The sequence below is a fragment of the Lactuca virosa genome, chromosome 8, assembly GCF_052849685.1.
Source record: "Lactuca virosa cultivar CGN04683 chromosome 8, Lactuca_virosa_CGN04683_v6, whole genome shotgun sequence".
In the NCBI taxonomy this organism is placed as follows: Eukaryota; Viridiplantae; Streptophyta; class Magnoliopsida; order Asterales; family Asteraceae; genus Lactuca; species Lactuca virosa.
In genome coordinates, this window is record NC_136433.1 from 358,352,485 (window position 1) to 358,374,512 (window position 22,028).

Below are 22,028 nucleotides of genomic sequence, written 5' to 3' on the forward strand. Positions count from 1 at the left end.
TTTTTTTTTCTATAAAAAAATAGACCTTAACTTTTCAACAAAGAAAATGAAGTGAGTTTTTTTCAAAAAAAAAAAGTTCAATTTTTATATATCATCATGGATCTCTATGGAAAGAGGATGAAAAATCGCGAACAACTGTATATTTGGTTTTTTTTTTCGATAAAAAACATGGCCTAAAAAATATTTAAACCAAAAAAAGAAGTGAGTTTTGTTATAATCCGGTACATGTGCGTCCATTGTAAAAGTCTACAACCTTTTCTTTTGTCGTTGATCGCTTCAAATTTCGACGTTTTGGATTGTTCTTTGGTTCGTTGATTAATAATGATTTTCTATTGAATTTCTATATATATATATATATATATATATATATATATATATATATATATATATATATATAGAGAGAGAGAGAGAGAGAGAGAGAGAGAGAGATGGCAACGGGGGCGGGGAACACAGGGGACCCCAATCCCCATCCCCATCCCCGAATCCTCATTCCAATCCCCATCCTCATCCCCATCCCCATCGGGGAATATAAATAAACCCCCATCCCCACCCCCAACAGAGACTGGGGATCCCCAACGGGGAAACGGGGATTTCTTTTTCTCTTTTAACATGCAAGCTTTTACGTAAGAAAAAACTCTATATTTCAATTTTACCAGCATAAGTTTAAAGATTTTATAAAATATATAAGTACCCATAAATTGCATAAAAAAATATAAATAAATTTTCTACCAAATTTAAATACATACATGAAAAATCAAGTAGAAAAAAGTTATCAGATTGATATTTAACGTAAAATAGATCAACCAAAGAGAAAAAAATATATATACACGAGTTTAAATTAGATAAAAGAAAAAGCAAAAAGTATAATTTCAACCAAGTAATTACTAATGAGTTAGGTTACTTAGATCAAATTTTATGTATTATAAACTATACTATAAATATATGTTCTGTATTATTTTTATATATTAATATATGTCGGGGGCGGGTCCAGGGTCGGGGATTATGGGTATCCCCATCCCCACTTTTTTTATTCGGGTATTCTCCATCCCCGTCCCCATCCCCGATCAACCTGAGGATTCTCCAGTCAAAACGGGTGCGGGTTTCGGGTTCCTCATTGGACATTGGGCTTTTTGCCATCCCTAATATATATAGATTAAAATATAAAATAAAAAAGAATTTAAAACCGATTTTATATAGTCGTTCGAATTTATAATGTCGTCCGATTTATAAAATATTGTTCGAAATTTATAATAATAATAATAATATTAAAATATAAAATAAAAAATAATTAAAAACCGATTTTATATAGTCGTTCGAATTTTATAATGTCGTCTGGATTTATAATGTTATCTTAATTATAAAATTTTGTTCGAAATTTATAATAATAATAATAATAATAATAATAATAATATAAAATAAAAATGAATTAAAGACAGCAAATAAATAAAATAGGAAAAAAAAAACAATAAAAGATAAAAAATCAAATCCTAGAGAGGGTGGAATTAAAAAAGAGACCGGATGGTTATAGAAACCCCTATTTTAAACATTAACATTTGTGAAAATGTTGAACATCCCACTACAGTCTTTTAAACTGTAGCATGTAGACTTTGTTCCATTTTCTCCGGTACTCCCTCTGCCCCCACTATATATATATATATATATATATATATATATATATATATATCTCTCTCTCTCTCTAAAGAAATTCATCATTTCGCTTGAAAGCCCTTCTCCTGTACTCCCTTTTTCCCATCATCCCTTTAAAACTTCTCACACGCTTCATGAAAAATCTATCTGTTCTCACTCAAAGAACCTTGATCGTCACCTCCACCACCACCATTGACGCGGTGAGTCTGCCGAGTATAGGCATCGGGAGTCATCAGATCAAGCGGGTAACTAAGCCGAAGGTCATCAAATGTTCGTGAATAGGAACAAAAACCGTCTAATGAGTAATCTTTCTCTCTCTCTCTCTCACACACACACATACACACTGCATGCTCGCTTAGGGTTTTGGGTAAAGAGATGAAATTTGGTTGTCATAGTCTCATAAAAAGCTTGAATATTATATTACATGATTGTTCTTTTGTTCTCTCAGATCCACGTACCTAACAAGGAACAAAACCCAATTTTCTTTTGTTTTTTGAGACCCACATAGGTAAAAATCATTTTTTTTAAATCAATGTTAGAAGTGGGTTTGCTAATTTTTGTTATTTTTCATTTTTGATTTTTGAGCTTGGATCTGGATGAAGATTAACAAGATCGGGAAAATGGGCTTTTCGATTTGGAACAGGTAACATGCAATTTCTTTTTCTAAATCTTTCAGTAAATCTTGAAACGAAATCGTTTTCTTCATCCTCGATTTCGTCTCTTTTTTTTTTTTTTTTCATATATTATGTCCCGAAAATATGGTGAAAACTAACATCTAGGATATGGTAATTTGTTATGGAGAATGTTGAAGGGAGCTTCAATGGTGGCTTTTCATGATAGTTATGGAGGAAGATCGAGAGGTGATTTTGTTAAATTTTTTTTAAAATTTATATTTAAGTTGATTTGGATGTATAGTATAATTGGATCTTTGAGCTTTTAAAGGAGTGTTTTTAAAAGAAGAAGATTAAGGTTTGTTATTGGTAATGATTGTTTGATCAAATGAGACAATTTTAAGGGTTAATTGCTTTAATGATAAAAATATTAGATGTCATGTTATATGATTTCCTTTTGAACAAATATGTAGAAAATAATTATCTATTTTATAAAATGTTTTTTTTGGAAAATAACGTGTTCCTTTCGAAAAAGAAGTTCGCAAGTTTTGGACCACGAATTGAGAAGATTTTTTTATTAGGAATGTTGTATTTTATATTTTTAAAACCATGGTTAAATGCAATAAATATCAACTAACTTCTGCTTATCCCTTAATGTAACTAATGTAAAAACCATACCTTTATTTAAATAAGTGTGTATGTGATTGTATCTGGTTGCATTTGTGAATATATGTCAACACGAGGTTTCCATTTGTAGCAATGTACTTCCAATAGATTTGCAAAAAAATCATTAAAATGACAATTAACTAATTTTTAACTGTTCATAGCAATGTACATTCAACAAAGATATTGCTTAAACACGTGCCGCAACGCGCACGGCTTGATAACCTCGTTCTATATATTTATTTTACAATGATGAATATGTAAAATATTATTCCTAAAAACATATATGTCTAATATTAAATATATGTTATATCATATGTAATATTATATATATTTTACACACGTGAAATTAGAATATATAGAATATTATATATTATATATGGATGGTGATTTTTTTTTAAATTTAAAAGTTTCAAAAAGTATAATTACATATGTATTTTTATTTTCATTATTTTCATTTTTATTTAGTTTTTTCTTTTATATCCAAAATGTGTGGCCATAAACATATTAATTTTGTCTTTTAAAATTTCAATGGTCTCATAACAACAACAATAATAATAATAATAATAATAATAATAATAATAATATAAACAATGAAAATTAAAATTTAGAAGACTTTTTAATATATGTTAGAAATTAATAATTTTATTAGATTAATGTCAAGAAATTTATATAATTTAGGAAAATTGATGTTGCTTGATTCTATAAATATTTATTTAGGTATAAATATCTTAGATAAAAGATTAAAATGTAATTATTTAGTTTTAAAAGATCTTCTAATAGAATTATAAATATCAACATAAAATAAAAATAATGAGGGAAATAATAACACGTGCAAAATGAGCTTTTAACAGATTTATCGCAATATCATGTAACCCAATAAGAGTATTATGTAACCACTAGGAGTATGTTTAATTTTAAATATTAAATAAAAAATCATCTTTATATATCTCTTTATTAAGTCAAGAACACCAAATGAGAAAAAGCCGTGAAAATTGACTACCAAAAAATTTCTATGATCTTCTAAGTTCTAAAGGACATAATTTTGTTTACGGATTTTTTTTTTTTGTTTTTTTTAAGACTGATTTTAATATCTCCCGATTCTAAAAAAATAATTTTGGTTACGAGTAAATACATATCAACAATCTTCCATTAGATTGTATTAATTATTAAAGTATTTGTCATTCCAATCAAAATTCCATATGCAACCTTTCAGGTAGACTTTTAGTAATTAAACTAATTTATGTAGTCTATTATGTTTTTAATAATTGAAAATATTTTTCTTTCTGGGTTATTCAATTTTATTTATTAAACTTTTTTTGAATTTTTTTTCATTATATAAGGCTATACAGAATGGTGTGTGTGTCGTGGGTGGGGGCACCACCCTTGCATGGTGGTCGTGTGAATTCTCATGAGTTCAGCTACGCACCTTCACGATCTCTCTGTTATTTCTCATACTATTGGTGAGTGTAGTGAACATCATTTTACAACCCCGGTGACACTACATGAAAGGTGGACATTAGCGGCGATGCAGGACATTAGCGGCGACATGTAATTGATGTGTTACATGTCGCTGCTAACGCCTTGCATCACCGGTAATGCCCACACAATAGCGATCCGCGTCAAATGAGTCCCATCCGTTCGATTTGTATTCAATCCAAGGGTTGTAACGGCCTGAAAATGGCGCTGACTTTTCCCAACATGGGTGTCGCCGCTAATACCTATGTGTCGCCGCTAATACTTATGTGTCGCCGCTAATACCCGTCGCTGCTAAAGGTGTTTACTGATAACCCCCCGTCTTCTCCCCTTCCTGCGTCTATCGTGTGCCTCTTCTTTCTAAATCCTCACAGCCAACTCCCACCCGACTCTGACCATCGAACGCCGCTAGACGCCGGTTGCTGCCACAACAATTGTCGCCGACCAAACCTCCATTTCCGGCGACCAAGACCTCCATTACCGGCGAGAAAGAGGACGACGACACAACTAAAATTCGGAAAATTGGACGATTTAAGGTCAAATTCCTTCCCTATTTTCTATTATTCTTCTGTTTTGATGTTATTTTTAGTGATGAAACTTGTTGTATAATTGATTTATATTTTTTCAGATTTTGTGTGGTTGAGTGATTATATATGCATTTTGAGGTATGAAAGTGTTTATGCATTTTGAGTGATTATATATGTTTTCTCAAATTTATGCAACCTTTTGTATAATTGATTTATGTTTATGCTCATCGTGGTGTATTGGCATGAAAATGAAATTAGACATGATTTGTTTGATTTTGTATTTAGATGTATACATTTGTATGAAATTGAAATTGGATGTCTAAAATGGTAGGTGCTATAAGGTATGGTTATATGAAATTGGATGTATTGCTTAATTTTTTGAAATTGGAATTTGAATTGGATGTATTGTATGCTTAATTGTATGAAATTGGAATATGAAAGTTGTATTGTATGTTTGAAATAAAATGAAAATTGGAATTGAATGTATTGTATACAAGTATGATTATGTGATATCTAGGATTAATAGTTTGGTGTATATAAGATGAAGTGATAAAGTTCTTAATTGATAAGTTACAGTTTTTGTATTTAGATGTCATTGTTTGTACTGTAAAGTGCTTAATTGATAAGTTAATGTGTTTGATAAGTTGAAGTGTTTGTATTTACAAGTATGATTATATTAGATGTTTTTTTATGTCTTTATTTTCTTGTTAATATGGTTTCAAAGTGCTTAATTTTGTTAATGACTTAATGTTGGTCATTATAACTTTAGCTTAATTAGGTTGTTAATAGCAACGTACTTTTAGTAATTTTAAATCAATTATAAAATAAACTTAAATTAATTTTAAAAAAATCAATAAAAAGAAAATATTAAATTAATTGTAAAACCAAATTAAATTAGTTTTAAAATCAAATTAATATTAATATTAAAATAAACTAATATTAATTATAATATAAAATTAATTTAATTTAAAAAGAAAACTAATAACAAAACAGAAAATATTAAATTAATTATAAAATCAAATTAGGTTAATTTTAAAATCAAATTTAATTAATTATAAAATCAAATTAAGTAATTATAAAATTAAATTAAATTAATTATAAAATCAAGTTAATATTAATATTAAAATAAAATAAAATTAATTATAAAATCAAATTAAACTAATTTAAAAAACTAAACTAATAAAAAAAATATTAAATTAATTAGAAAATCAAATTAATTTAATTTTAAAATCAAATTAAATTAAGTATAAAATCAAATTAAATTAATTATAAAATCAAATTAAATTAATTAAAAAATCAAACTAATATTTCTATTAAATTAAATTACAATTAATTATAAAATGATCTTAAATTAATGAAAAAAACCTAATAACAAAAACAAAAATATTAAATTAGTTATAAAATCAAATTAAGTTAATTTTAAAATCAAAGTGCTTAATTTTGTTAGTGATTTAATGTTCGTCATTACAACTTTAGCTTAATTAGCTTATTGATAGCACGTACATTTAGTAATTTTAAATTAATTATAAAATAAAGTCAAGTAAATTTAAAAAATCAATAAAAAGAAAATATTAAATTAATTGTAAAATCAAGTTAAGTTAGTTTTAAAACCAAATTAATATTAATAATAAAGTAAAACAAAATTAATTATAAAATCAAATTAAATTAATTTAAAAAAAAACTAATAACAAAAAAATATTAAATTAATTATAAAATCAAATTAAGTTAATTTTAAAATCAAATTAAATTATTTATAAAAACAAATTAAATTAATTATAAAATCAAGTTAATATTAATATTAAAACAAAATAGAATTTAATATAAAATCAACTTAAACTAATTTAAAAAACTTAAACTAATTAAAAAAAAAGAAAATATTAAATTAATTAGAAAATCAAATTAATTTAATTTTAAAATCAAATTAAATTAATTATCAAATCAAATTAAATTCGTTATAAAATCAAATTAGATTAATTATAAAATCAAATATATTAATATAAAGTTAATTAAAAAAACTAATAACAAAAAAGAAAATATTAAAATAAGTATAAAATCAAATTAAGTTAATTTTAAAATCAAATTAAATTAATTATAAAATCAAATTAAATTAAATATAAAATCAAGTTAAACGGTATATTTTTTAAACCATAATATTATTTAATATAATATTAAAAGTACGGTGCTATAATAGAAAATAAACAAAAGTATGATGTTATAATTAACAAAATTATGATAGTTTTGTTAATTATAATATTATACTTTTGTTTATTTTCTATCATAGCATCGTAATTTTAAAATTATGGTTTAAATAATGTACAATATAATATGATTTTCTTATTAAAACACGTTGGATCATTGATTTTTAGTTTAAGTTTCTTCTTCATAATCATCAAGAGCCTAGAAATACCCGCCTAAAATTGATTTAGAAATTAATTTCAGGCTTTACCCGTTTTGGGACTGCTTTTTGAATACTTTATCTCATTTAGGATGTGAACATGTATTACATGATTGTTTGTTTAAGAAATATTCGGTTGTCATTTTCTCTTTGCTCATCGGGTGTATATATATATATATATATATATATATATATATATATATATATATATATATATATATATATATATATATATATATATATATACTTGGAGCTAAGGGCAAATGCTCCCGAATTTTTCTTAAACATACAATCATGTAATACACGTTCACATATGAGATAAGGTATTCAAAAAGTGGGTTTAGTGTTAAAACCGTTGTCATGCACGATTTAAACAAATAAAAATACAAATAAGACTGCTCTATTGCACTAACAGGTAGTACAAGTAAGCAGGGTCGAATCCTCAGGGACAAGTGTTGAATCATGAAAAGTGACCCTCTTGAACTTCAGCTACCACAGCCCACAAGGATCCGCAGTCAAGGTTTCATCAGCAGCCTTACCCGCAGTCATCATCAACCGCAGTCACACTTAGTTACTAGATTACTTTACTTTGTCTACTTTTATTGTAATACTCTCTATTGTCCCGTATGCCTTGCATGGCTACTCTTAGAGACGTGATCTAGTGTAATTCTTGAGACTCTATAAATAGAGCTCATTCTCACTTATTCAATACAACTTTTGATGCTATCTTTTCTTTCTCTCTATCTGATTACGCATCTCTCCTTACTCTCAAAATTCACTAGAACATAACTGAATACAATCTCTCTTCGGAGCAAGTCACTTGTGACTTAATCACTAAGTTTGATCTCACTTACTAACTTGGTCTGAATGCATTCCTCATTATGAATCAACTTATGTGTATACTTGATATAACAATTGTTGTCATTTACATTTCTTTACTTTTCACCAACTGACTTTCTAACCTTCTAACTCTAACTTATTAATATTATTGTTGAAATTTTAGATCCTTCGAGATAAACTATTCCGCAATTATACTTGTTCTAACGTTTGTTCAAGTGTGTCTCAAAGTTTTTCTCTCAACAATTGGTATCAGAGCCATAGTGGTTGCTTTTTGAAAAACATAACTCTGATTTTCAAAGGGCATTCTATACTACTGAAGCTCATTTCTTAAAAAAAAACTTTTCAAAAAAAAAAAAAACAAGGAAATATGGCACAATCATTATCTCTGAATGTCTCCAACAGTGTTGGTGGTTCTAATCGAGCCCCAATATTGGTGGCAAATGAATATCATCACTGGTCTCAAAGAATGGAAAGATACTTAAGGAGACTTGGTAGAGATGTATGGCGATCCGTAGAAGAAGGACCACATGTCCCAGTTCTTACACCAGTCCAAACTGACGGCGCTACAGCCAGACTAGGAGGAGGTCAACTAGTCATGAACCGTCCCACCAAGGATGATCTCGATAAAATGGAAAATGATGCTGTTGCTTTTTATGAAATCTCTTGTGGAGTTGCTCCTGACAACCTCGATATTATCATAAATTGCAAATCAGCAAAAGAGATTTGGGAAGTTCTCAAGAATCTGTACGAAGTCTCAGAACAAGCACAAGATAAGAAGCTTACAACCACACTCAATGAGTTCAACAATTTCAAAGCTCTTACTGGAGAAAGTTTGGAAGATTCCTTCAAAAGGTTTAACTTGATAGTCACGAAGTTATCCAATGCTGGCACCATCTGCAGTAACCATGAAACAAATCTTCAGTTTCTTAATGGTTTGGGAAGACATTGGACTACGGCTAAGATGATAGTCCAAGGAGATAGAAAAATTCACTCTTTGTCTCTCTATAAGCTCTACGGAGAACTGCAAGCACAAGAATCCACCGTACTCAAAGACTGTGCTGACTTCGGAGGACCACTTGCTCTCATAGCACAAGCTCCACATAATCAATCCTACTCTCCCTCGTATGACACTCCTCCGCAGTCATACGAAGCTAACTCAGAGTATGATGATGAATAAGAATTTCAGAAGGCTATTGCTCTGGTTAGCCAACAGTTCAATCAACTACCACCTCCTTCCTTTCGCAAGAATCAGCAGTTCAACAAACCTCCATTCAACCATAACTTCAACCCGTAGAAGACAAAACTGATGTTTTGATTTGTCACAAATGCAACAAAGAGAATCATTTTGCAAGAGATTGTAAGGCCAATTTAGTAAAAGACAGAGCATTCTACCTTAGAATGGCTCAAGAATTGGAAGATAAGGAAAAGGCAAGGGCATACGTAGCCCACGTCAAAAGAGACCACCAAGTTTGGTCATCTGGAGATGAAGAAGAAACCATCAGCAGTATCAAAGGAAAGGGCAAAATCTGCATGCTGGCAACTATGGATGACGATGGGTCTACAAAGTTGGAAAAGAATTACTGCTACATGGCAAAGGATGGAACTCTAAGCATCGTCGAACATGTAAAACTTATGATTCAAACTCTTAACTATAGCATGCATGACTGTCAACCCTTCATAGATAATCTTAATGACACGTGTGCTGCCGTCCTTACAGACTATAACAAAGCCTTAGATAAGAAGAACATTGCGTCCCAAGAGATGTTCCATGTGAGAGGACGATTGGATAACAAAAGACTCAAACTGGCTATGTTAGAAAAGGAATTAGAGTTAGAAAAAGATGCAAGAATGTTAAGTGAAACACAACTAGAGATAGCTTTGAACCAAAGAAATTTAGCTTAGAGTGAAATTGTACGCTTAAATCTTTTAATAGAAAAATTGGTCAATGAGAGTGAAGGTATTGAAAATTTGGTAAATAATGGAACCGTGGACAATACATACAATTGGGGTTGGTCAAATGGATATCCTACCGCAATGGATTCCTCACCCCGGTTTAACAAAGATCGACTGTATGTCCCTCCGGACCGAGAATTTCATTTCCCAGTCAATGACAAGACTTTTCCCGAAGACATCAGAACACACTTCAGTAGACTTCATAATCTAAGCAATAATTGTGTCATTGAGGAAATTGTGCCTGAGGTTTCGGGTCACACATGTGATCAAATTCCTATCTGTAGCACAATCTACCCAAATTCTCAAACCTCATCTGTAGTTGATGAAGAAATTGTTATTGAGGGTCCTGATGTCTCGCAAGACTTCCCATCTCTGCCCTCAGACCGCAGTGTCTCTCATTGTAGTCATGAGCCACAGAAGTCCTACAAAAGTCCCACTGAAGTCACAACACATACTTACTCTGCGGTAGTCAAATCATCTTTACCACAGTTCTCAAATAAAGGCTCTGTGACCCTTCAACCAATTCATCATGAATTACCCATAGAAAACTTTGAAGTGGGTCAATGTTCTCAGATCCCTGAATCTTCAAGTTCGGATGACTCAAGCCCTCGTTTTCATAATTTTTCAAAGGTTTCCAGGAAACCGCAGCTGAACACCATTGACTGCGGTTCCCCAAAAACCTTAGCTAAAAAGGCTTTCAAAGAAGAAATTCGATCCCGAAGCACAAATACACAAAAATTTTTGAAAAACAAAACGCATATCAGATTTCCAAAATCTAAGAGTCCAGAAAAATTTGTTTTCTCACACTATTTTTCAAAAAACTCTCCCATCAAGAAAACATGCAAAAAGGAATGTACAGTTTCATCAGTCATTCCAAATTCTTCTGATGCATCCCAAATGAAAGAAAGGTCTTTTCGAAGCAATGGCTTCCAAATCTATTCCTCAGCTGATCCGAAATGGAAGGGTATCTTACCCACTCCAACACTTTTAAAATCACATCAGAACTTTAACAAGTGGAAGAGTATTTTACCAAAACCAATAAAAAGGTCCCAAAGATCTACACGTGCTAAACCTTTTCCAAAACAAACTTTTCAGAAGTCCAACAACACCATTGTCATATATTACCAACCTCGGACCGGTCACAAGTCCAACTTACCATTTGGACCGCTGACCAAACATGGTGTCAGAACAAAAGACAAAACTTCAACTTGTCAATGTCAATGTAGCTGTCAGAATGGTTCATCTCATGTCAAATCTAGTTAGATTCAGAAACCTCGTAGTTTTTCAAAAAGACACAACACTCCAAAATCTCACAAACACCCAGGACTAGGATTAAACATTGACACGAAACCCGTCCCTGCAACCTCGGTTCATGCACCATTTAGAAATTCACCTTTTGTCCCAAGCTCCAAACTAGTTTGGATGCCTAAACTAACCGTGTAATTTTCAGGCCTTGTGCAAGGAGGAACAAGAAGATGAATGGTTAATTGACAGTGCATGCTCCTTGCACATGACCAGAAGGTTAGAATACCTCCGGGATTTCAGGCCAATTTGCAACGGTGGAAATGTTACATTCGGCAACAATGCGAATGGGATAATCCGAGGTTATGGTGTTCTTACTACGGGAAACTTCTCTATTCAAAAGGTTGCTTATGTAGAAAGCCTTAAACACAATCTCATCAGTGTTGGCCAACTATGTAAGGCAGGCCATCGAGTTGAATTTGATGATCAATTTTGCTATGTAATGACAAGTGATAGGAACACATGTCTGATCAAGTCCCGATTTGAAGGTACTATGTATCCTCTGGATGTCTCTCTGATCATAGGCAAACCGCAGTTATGTTTCCTATTCAAAGCAGTATCCGAAGTCAGCTGGCCATGGCACCGCAAGCTAGCTCATCTCAATTTCAGATACATCAACAATTTGGTCACTAGAGAACTAGTCAGAAGACTCCCTATTCTCAAGTTCAGCAATGATACTCTCTGTCCTGCATGTGAATGTGGAAATTAATCCAAAGTAAGTCACCCAATGGTGATTGACTCTTCAATTTCTGAACCACTAGAGCTCTTGCACATTGATCTCTGCGGTCCATCCACCGTAGCCAGTCTCCATCACAAGAAATACATATTGGTTATAGTAGATGACTACACACGCTTCACATGGGTCTTCTTTCTTAGACTCAAATCAGAAACACCGCAGATTCTCATCAATTTCATCAAGGAGATAGAACTCCAGATCAAGCTGCCCGTTCGACGCATCCGAAGTGATAATGGAACCGAGTTTACTAATCATCTCCTAAACAATTTCTTGGTTTCAAAGGGTATCACTCACAACTTCTCCGCTCCCTACACACCGCAACAAGATGGGGTAGTAGAGCGAAGGAACCGCACTCTAGTAGAAGCAGCCAGATCCATGCTCAACTTCGCACACCTTCCTCTCTACTTCTGGGCCGAAGCAGTGGCCACCGCATGCTTTGTGCAGAATCGAAGTATTATATGCAAGCGACTCAGAAAAACACCGTATGAGGGCCTTAACAACCGCAAGCCAAATGTCCGCTTCTTTCACATCTTTGGGTATAGATGTTTTGTGATTAACAACAGAGATCATCTTAACAAGTTTGCACCAAAGTCTGATGAAGGCATCTTCCTTGGCTATTCCACTAACAAAGTTGCTTACAGGGTTCTCATTCGACGTATAAGGCTAATAATTGAAAGCTTCGATGTGAAATTTGATGACTATCACATCCGCAACACCGCTCCATTGATTGAAACCACAACAATCCTAGAAAGTGATATTCCTGAAGGGTCCAGTTAATGGTTTGGTCTAGGCTTTCATTGTAATGGTTTATTTTGAGTCTTTAGTGCATTTAGTGGGTTGTTAGTGAGTTTACGGCTAGATGGTGAGTTTACGGCCGTAAACCATGTTTGCGGTCCAAGTCTAGTATAAATAGAGGAGTTGTAGGTCATTGTCAGGTTGTTGATGCCACAGAGTTCACGGTCCACTGTATCGAGTTGTACCAGACGTTTTACTGCAATAAACGTGTGCAAGCTTGATTGATCTTCTTCTTCTACTCTTATTCTGATTGCTCTTGATTGTTTGATTGCTTGATCATTGGTAAAGATCCGTTTCAGGACCTTACAATTGGTATCAGAGCAAAACCGGTGTCAAAGCATCACTCAATCGAGTTTTCAGTCGTTTGAACGTATACTCTTCACTGTTCGAGATTGGTTTTGGTTTTTCGTTGTTAAAGGGATTGAATCTACTCCAAAATCGCGTTTTCGAAGAACTTCTGGGAGTTTACTGCCGACCGTAAACCCAGTTTACGGCCGTAAACTCAAAAACATTCATATACCGTAAACTGTGTTCTTGGACCGTACACAAGGCATCTTCAATAACCGTAAACTAAGCTTAATAACCGTAAACACTTAGACCGTAAACACCCTAACCGTAATCATTCGACCGTAAACTCAGTTTACGACCGTAAACATATCAACCGTAAACTCAATTTACAACCGTAATCATATCAACCGTAAACTCATTTCTGATATTATTTTGCTTTAACTTCTAATGGATTCTCAAAGTCAAACACATTTTCATGAACTGGATACTGTCATGGGTACAACCACACGTATTCCAAGACTGATGTCTGCAGATGGTTTTCCTGAATGGAAATACCGGATTGAAAAGTACATTAAAATGAAAGACTTCAAAGTGTGGAGAAGCATCATCAAAGGTCCTGTCAGAATTACTATGACAGTTGGAGGACAAGTGATTGACAAAGCTGTTGAAAACTACATAGACGATGAATTTGAGAAAGTTGAAGAACAGGAAAGGGCTTTGGCCACTCTGACCATGGCCTTATCTCCTGATATAGCTCAAGGTTTCAGAGAGTATACTTCAGCTAAGGATTTGTGGGAAGCCCTGATTGAAGTGTATGAAGGAAATGAAGATATGAAAGAAAGCCGACAGGATATGTTGCGACAGAAATTCAACATGTTCAACTACATTCCCGGAGAAACCCTGGAGGCACAGCTGCAGCGATTTACAACTCTCACTACTGACATAAACATACATGGGATCTTCTTGACCAAGTCCGAGATAAACAAGAAGCTACTGAATGCTCTCCCAAAGTCATGGGACAGGAATGTTGCTGTGATTAAGAAGACCAAGGATCTGAATCGCCTTACTCTTGCTGAAACAATGGCGATCATCAAAGCTTGTGATATTGATGATAAACAGCGAGAGATTAACCATGTGAATTCGTATTCGACTGCAAATCTCGGGATTTCCTCTAACAATGCTCTTTCATCAATCATATCTTCTCCAAGTCAAGGATTTGCTGTTCAACAACCTCAAATTCAAACCTTCACTGCTGCGTCATCCATGCCTCACCCTCAAAGCCAGCCATTCGTCACACCACAAGCTGTTTCCTCCCCAAATGTGCCAGTTGTAGCCTCTTCCTCAAACACAAAGGAATGTGATGAAAATCTTGCTCTCGCTACAGGACTTGTTAACTGCTATAATGCCTTTGTAGCTGGAGAGCTTCCACCTCAGTTGTCATTTGCTGATCTGGATCAGATTGATCCAGAAGATGTGGAAGAGATGGATATCACATGGCAAATTGCTATGGCTGTGTTCAGGGCGAAGCAGTTTGCCAAGAAGACAGGGAAAAATAACTGGGAGATGAATGCTGATAAGAAGGTTGGGTTCAATAAGGGAAAGCTGCGATGTTTCAACTGCTACGAGCCAGGTCATTTTGCTCGTGATTGCCCAAAGCCGGATCGAAGGTTAAACAATGACAGAACGATGGTTGCAGTAGGAAACAATCGTGGAGGTGTTGTGGCTAGTAGTGAGACTGCTATGGTTGCTCAGTCATTTGACTGGGAGGACCAGATTCGGGCCCTGAACATTTCAAAACCTGAAAATGCTCACCTAGCCCAAATCAATGATGATGCTCCCCTGAAGAATGATGCAGCTGATCCTGAAGCTGAGATGATGGAGCTACAGTTTGCGCTGATGGTATCTTCTACTTCCGAGCCCAAGAAACGCGAGGTAAGTTTACCTACTTGTTCTCAGGCATGTAATGATTATGTTAAAATTCTTCATGACGAAATAGCATTATTACGTAGAGAAGTAGAGGATCTTAGATATGAGGGCTATCAACTTAGAAAATGACAAAAACCCTTAAAGGCCCAGTTAGAAACAAAAATAAAGGACTATAAGAGAATTCAGCAAGAATACAGTGAAAAATGTGAAAATTATGATTATATCAAAAGACTGAATGATGAGTTAACTACTGAGCTTGATACATTAAAGAGACAATTTGATACTGCAAATTTTGATTTTAGAAAATTTGATGGATCAAGCGAGGTAGTTGCCAACATGATTGATCATTTCATGCAGTTCAAACGAAACCAGCAGAAGGGTTTAGGATACGATAGTGTACCTCCTCCTTATAATCACACATATCAGTATCAACCCTTGTCTAAAGATGAGATTGCCAACGAACCATTCATGGTTTATGGCAAGCCATCTGGTTTTGTTTCAGGAGGATTTATTAATGTTGAAAGTACTAATGTTTCTACTTCCCCTGCAGATCAATCTTTAGATCAGGCAAAGCAAGAAGTTGGAGAATCTGTTTCTGATGTTTTTATTTCATATGAAAAATCTTTTGCTTCTGATGTTCAAAATGACAATGTTTTTTGTGATGTTTCCACATCTGCTCCTCTTGAATTTAATTTCTTTGAAATGTTTGATGAATTGTTTGATAATCTTGATGCTTGTGATTCTAATGAAACCACACCGATTCCACAAGTCACACCATCTGATGCACCCTCACTTATTTCACAACCTGTTACTCATACATGTTCTTGTGAGAAGAGTAAGGGTGTCAGCAAAGAAAATAAATCTGAGAAATGTAGTACTAGTTCCAGTAATAATAACCAGATGTGTTTTAATTATGGTATTGGTGGACATATATCTAGAAATTGTCAAAATAGAATGTTTGTGAACTATATGTCGCCAAGAGGAGAGAACGAATCTATAGGAAGGTCTTTAATTAGAAAGTCCTCTAGAACTCGCTCTCGGAATGATGATTGGAAGGATGATCGAAGCAGAAAAAGGGTTGTTTTTCAAAAGAACAAAAAGGTTTTTCATAACAAAGCTCCAAATAGTTTGCCAAAACCGAACAAGGCTCCGCCAAGATCGGTTTCATCAAAGAGAAGTTCTGGATCTTCAACCACTTCTGGTAGAACATCCAAAGGCTCAGTGCAAACTAATAAGAAACATATTTCAAAACCACCTGAGACTGTTATAAAACCTAAATACCATTGGATGCCCAAATCAATTTCCAATCAATCATCATCATCCTCTGAAATGATTAGAAATGAGGATTCAAAATTGAAAACTTTAAAAGATAAATCAAACAAAGTGAAAAGGCAACCCAGGACAGTGATGACCTGGGTTCCCAAATCTAAATGATCCCGCTCATTTTGCAGGGACAGTTGCGGAGGAATGTCGTCTGTCCTTGGTACATCGACAGCGACTGCTCCCGACATATTACAGGAGACATCTCCCAATTGAGCGACATTCAATCTTTTAATGGGGGATATGTTTCCTTTGCGGGCGGAGAAGGTGGCAAGATCACTCAGAGAGGAACCGTTACAAATGGAGTGCTAAGTTTCGAGAATGTCAACTTTGCTCCTGAGTTAAAGCACAGCTTGTTGAGTGTTTCCCAAATTTGCGACAAAGGCTATTCTACCCATTTTATCGACAAAGAGTGCATGATTCTCAAGCCAGGCATTGTCATCCCGGAAGAGTGGATTCTTGTCAAATCTATGCGGGATGGGAATGCATACATTATCGATATGAATAGCAACATTCCTGAACAAGTCACTTGCCTCTTTTCAAAGGTCTCAGAACAAAATGCAATGCTGTGGCACCGACGACTCGGCCATGCTAACGCTAAAAACCTAAATCGTCTTGCAAAGAATGAGATGGTCCGAGGCTTACCTGTCAGAGACTTTATCACTTTTGAGAAGTGTGTGTCATGTGCCCAGGGTAAACATCATAGAAAACCACACCTGCCAAAACAGGTTAACTCAATCAGTCAGGTGCTCCAATAATTGCATATGGACTTATTTGGTCCGGTCAACGTCCTGAGCATCAACAGAAGTTCATACTGTCTAGTTGTGATCGATGATTTCTCTCGTTTTACGTGGGTCTTCTTCTTATCCAACAAAGCTGGGGTTGCTGATCTGATAAAGAAGTTCATTGTGATGATTGAGAACCAAACCAACAACTAGGTGAAGGCGCTTCGTACTGATAATGGAACTGAATTCAAGAATGCAGTTCTTGATCATTTTTGCACAGAAAAGGGAATCGTGCGTCAATACAGCTCTGCTCACATGCCTCAACAAAATGGTGTTGCTGAAAGGAGAAATAGAACTTTAAAAGACGCTGCAAGGACGATGCTGTGTGATTCCAAGTTACCTGTTTTCTTTTGGGCCGAGGCGATTAACACTGCTTGCTACGTGCAGAATCATGTTCTAATCAACAAAGCTCAGATGAAGACACCATACGAGATTCTATATGGACACAAGCCTTCAGTCAGTCATTTCCGTGTATTTGGCTGCCCTTGCACCCTTCTTCACTTGGAATCCAACCCAAAGTTCAATGCCAAAGCCGATGATTGTTATTTCGTAGGGTATTGTCACACCCCAAAACCGGAACGACGGAAACGTTCGGGGGTGGAGGACATCATGTACAGTATCACAACAATGCAAAGTAGTAAACAAGCAACAACATCATCCACTGCATTAATAATATAATTTAATACAAGTGTGTTCTGTCAACTTGTATAGACACCAAAAATATACATCAAAATAAAAGATGGGTCTTGAACGAGCTCCATCTTCTCAAAAACCTGGCTCCGGTACCTGTCTACTGGCGACCTGAGAATACAAGTTATTTTGAAAGAGTTTATCAGCTTTAAAGCTGGTGAGATCTTAAGTATATTAGTGTCTGTATTTGTTATGAAAGTGTTTGTAAGTCTTGTAATGTATAAGTTTTGTAAAAGTTTGTAATTGTTTGAACTCTCCTAGAAAACCCTATGTTTCCTACTAAAAGTAGCCTTCTACCAAGGCATCTAGTATCTGTGTGTGTGTCTCTTGTAAGAGTGTGTATTTTCCCAAATCTGACTATCATTAACCAAAAATATAGTTTTTACATTATTGTTTATTGTGTGAATATCACAAAGTAAATGTAAAGGGAAAATGAAATAGTACTGTAGTGTTGTATTAAGTAACTACTGCTATACTAATTACTTTAAACCAATTGTTATTTATAGTACCATGTGATCGGCCTGTATCCTGCTACCGACTCTATAGAAAAACGACGATGTAAGACGTCGTAAGAAATGACGTTTGGCACCCGTAGACTTGCAGGTCCCACTGTAGCGAGCAGCAAGGTGTAGCATAGTCAATCCAGGATAGATCTATACACAAACTCATACGCTCTCCACTTAAGGAGATTCTGGATACAAAACGGGTCATGACAGGTAGTTCCATGCCCCCGTTAAGTGGCTCATATAACTGTAAGTAATGTATATGTATATGTATATGTATGTGCTAGCTGTATTGTGTGTTCTTTCTCTGTCTAGTCTGTATGTTTTGTTTCTCATCACTGTGTATTATGTTTGTTTCTCATCACTATGTATTATGTTTGTTTCTCATCACTATGTATTATGTTTGTTTCTCATCACTATGTATTATGTTTGTTTCTCATCACTATGTATTATGTTTGTTTCTCATCACTATGTATTATGTTTGTTTCTCATCACTATGTATTACTCATGAATGAACTGACTCATTGTATGTTTCATTGTTCTAGTAATAGTATCTTCTTAAACTATACCTATTATAGTTTACTAGTAATGTTGTTTGTGTATATGAACATGTTTTGTATACCTTTGCTACCCAAAGGCATTGAACTGAATGAAAGAAGTAACCTTTTATATCTACACACATATACATGATATATAACTAGGATTCAAACGACCTTCGGACAAATAACCTGAATACCCTCAGTCCACAACCAAACAAGGAACAGGAAGTAAGGTGAGCTATCAGTCCTAAGTCCTTTCAATCCTACTTATATAACTATATCTATATAGATACACAGAATATAAGTTAAAAGAGTTTAAGTAAAAGTATTTAACATGTAAAAGAGTTTGATAAAAGCATTTGGTATGTAAAAGAGTTTGATAAAAGGATTTGGTATGTAAAAGAGTTTGTAAGATAGTTTGAAGTAAAACAGTTTGGTAACACAGTTTGAAAAGTAAGAAATCCACTTGTTTGGTAGTTATTAATCACATGTGATTGATATAATAACTATAATTGTTCAACTTGTATTTCCCCCCCATAAAAGCATTTAAAAACATTTAAAAGGTTAATTAAGGGGTATGAACTCACCTGTAGTGAGTGGTTTGGATGAACTGATGATATAGGATTGCAAGGTGTCAAGTGAAGACTTGTACACACACAATGATCCTAGTTAACATATAATAACACATATATGTATCCAATTAGTCTTTAAACAACTAATTAACAAAGTTAAGACATCCTAGGACATGTAAAACACCTTATTTAAATGCTATAAGGCCTAAGGATTGCATCTAAGTGTTGTAGGACATTGCTATTGAGTTTAGGGTTCAAGGGGACCCTTTATTGGAGTTTACGGTTTTGTGACCATAACTCATTGAGTTTACGGTCGTAAACCCATGAGTTTACGGTCGTAAACTCATGTTTCTTTGACCATTTTGTGGTTTGAAGCCTTAAAGATCACAAGAAGCATTCCTACTTCATGTTTAAGCCTTAGGAAGATATTAGGGCACCATTTCACTCCTTTTAGGAGTCTACGTTCCTTGGACCATTTCCCTTTGGGTTTACGGCCGTAAAACCAAATGGTTTATGGTCTTTTGATGTTTTCAAGTACTAAGCACATCAAGGAAGGGATCTAGGCTAATTTCCAAGGCTTAGAAGGGACTAGGGCACACTTTGGCACCCTTTTTGGGGTTTACGGTCCAAGAACATCTTGGACCGTAAACACCTTTGATCCTTGGTTTCTTGGGTGTTTTCTTGATGTTTAGAAGTGTAACAAGCTCTATAATACTCTAGGATAGAAGTACTTACTAGGTAGAAGCTTGAAAAGGTGCTAAAAGTCCAAGAACACTAGTGTGTGTTCTTGGTGTTCTTGGTGAAACTTGAAGATCTACACTTTTGGAATGATTTCACGGATGGAATCATGTTAGATCACTAGATTAAGGTATATATCAACTTATTAGGGTAAGAAACACTTACAAGTTGAAGATCTTGAAGAAATGTTGGATGATACTTGAGAGAGAATTGAGATTTGGATCTTGAAAATGTGAAAAATGGTAAGATATGACTAAGTGTCATATTTATACCCCCTTTTAGGGTTTACGACCGTAAACACCTTTGTTTAGGCCGTAAACTCCAAAATCTTGGAGTTTTGGAATAATATTGTTGCACAATAAACCCTAAGGCATCCTCTCTCCTGTTATCTCCTGAAGTACTAATCTTAAAATACTCAAACTTATTCCAAAAAGCTTGAAAATTAGCAGAAACAGTTTTGACTCCTATTGAAGTGAATGGTTGTACAGAATAGAAAATTAGCAGAAACAGTTTTGACTCCTCTCGTTCCCAAGTGAATTCAGGTCCTCGCTTGGCGTTCCAGCGAACCTTCACTATCGGGATACGGCTTTGTTTCGTTTTCTTGACCTCCCGATCCATGATCTCTACAGGTTCTTCCACGAAGTTGAGGCTCTCGTTGATCTTGATCTCGTCGAGTGGGATTACAAGAGTCTCGTCGGACAGACACTTTTTCAAGTTCGAGACGTGGAAAGTAGAATGTACGTTACTGAGTTCGCGCGGTAAGTTAAGTTTGTAAGCTAGAGGGCCGATTCTTGTGAGAATCTCGAAAGGCCCTATGTACCTTGGATTTAGCTTTCCACGCTTTCCGAAGCGTATCAAGCCCTTCCAGGGTGAGACCTTCAATAGAACACGGTCGCCCACCTGGAATTCCAACGGTTTCCTTCGTTTATCAGCGTAGCTTTTCTGTCGGTCTCTAGAGGCTTTCAATCGTTCACGAATCTGAACGATCTTCTCTATCGTTTCCCGAATGATCTCCGGACCTGTGAGAGTGCTGTCAGGAACTCGTCCTTTAGCTAACTGGGTATCACCCACCTCATCCCAGCACAGAGGGGATCTGGACTTTCAGCCATAGAGGGCCTCGAATGGAGCAGCCTTTATGCTCGTGTGATAACTGTTGTTGTAGGAAGATTCGACAAGGGGTAAATGAGTATCCCATGCTTTCCCAAAGTCGATCACACAGGCTCACGACATATCTTCCAAGGTTTGGATAGTCCTCTCACTTTGCCCGTCTGTCTGTGGATGGTAGGCTGTACTCATGTCCAGCCTAGTTCCTAGGGAACTTTGTAACGACTGCCAGAACCTCGAAGTGAATCTACTATCTCTGTCTGAGATAATGGATATGGGAACACCGTGCAGTCGTACAATCTCCCTAATGTAATTTCTTGTAAGCTTCTCCATCTTGTCTGTTTCCTTGATAGGCAGGAAGTGTGTGGACTTGGTCAATCTGTCGACGATGACCCATATGGTATCATGTCCACCCGTTGTCTTGGGCAACTTGGTTATGAAATCCATAGTGATCCGCTCCCACTTCCATTCCGGTATCTCTGGCTGTTGTAGTAGACCGGAGGGTTTATGGTATTCGACCTTGACCTTGGCGCAAGTAAGGCATTTACTCACGAAGGTAGCAATCTCTGCTTTCATGTTAGGCCACCAGTATAGCTTTTTAAGATCCAGATACATCTT

General features: G+C 34.9%; 1 long non-coding RNA gene across 1 annotated transcript; it reads left to right on the top strand.

The window, feature by feature from the left end:
* Window positions 1–1,677: 1,677 nt before the first annotated feature.
* LOC145133099 (uncharacterized) lies at window positions 1,678–2,631 on the top strand. The gene is made up of 3 exons (XR_013718397.1): window positions 1,678–1,949; window positions 2,096–2,290; window positions 2,449–2,631. It is a non-coding gene; the product is annotated as an uncharacterized LOC145133099 (long non-coding RNA).
* The last annotated feature ends 19,397 nt before the right edge of the window (window positions 2,632–22,028 follow it).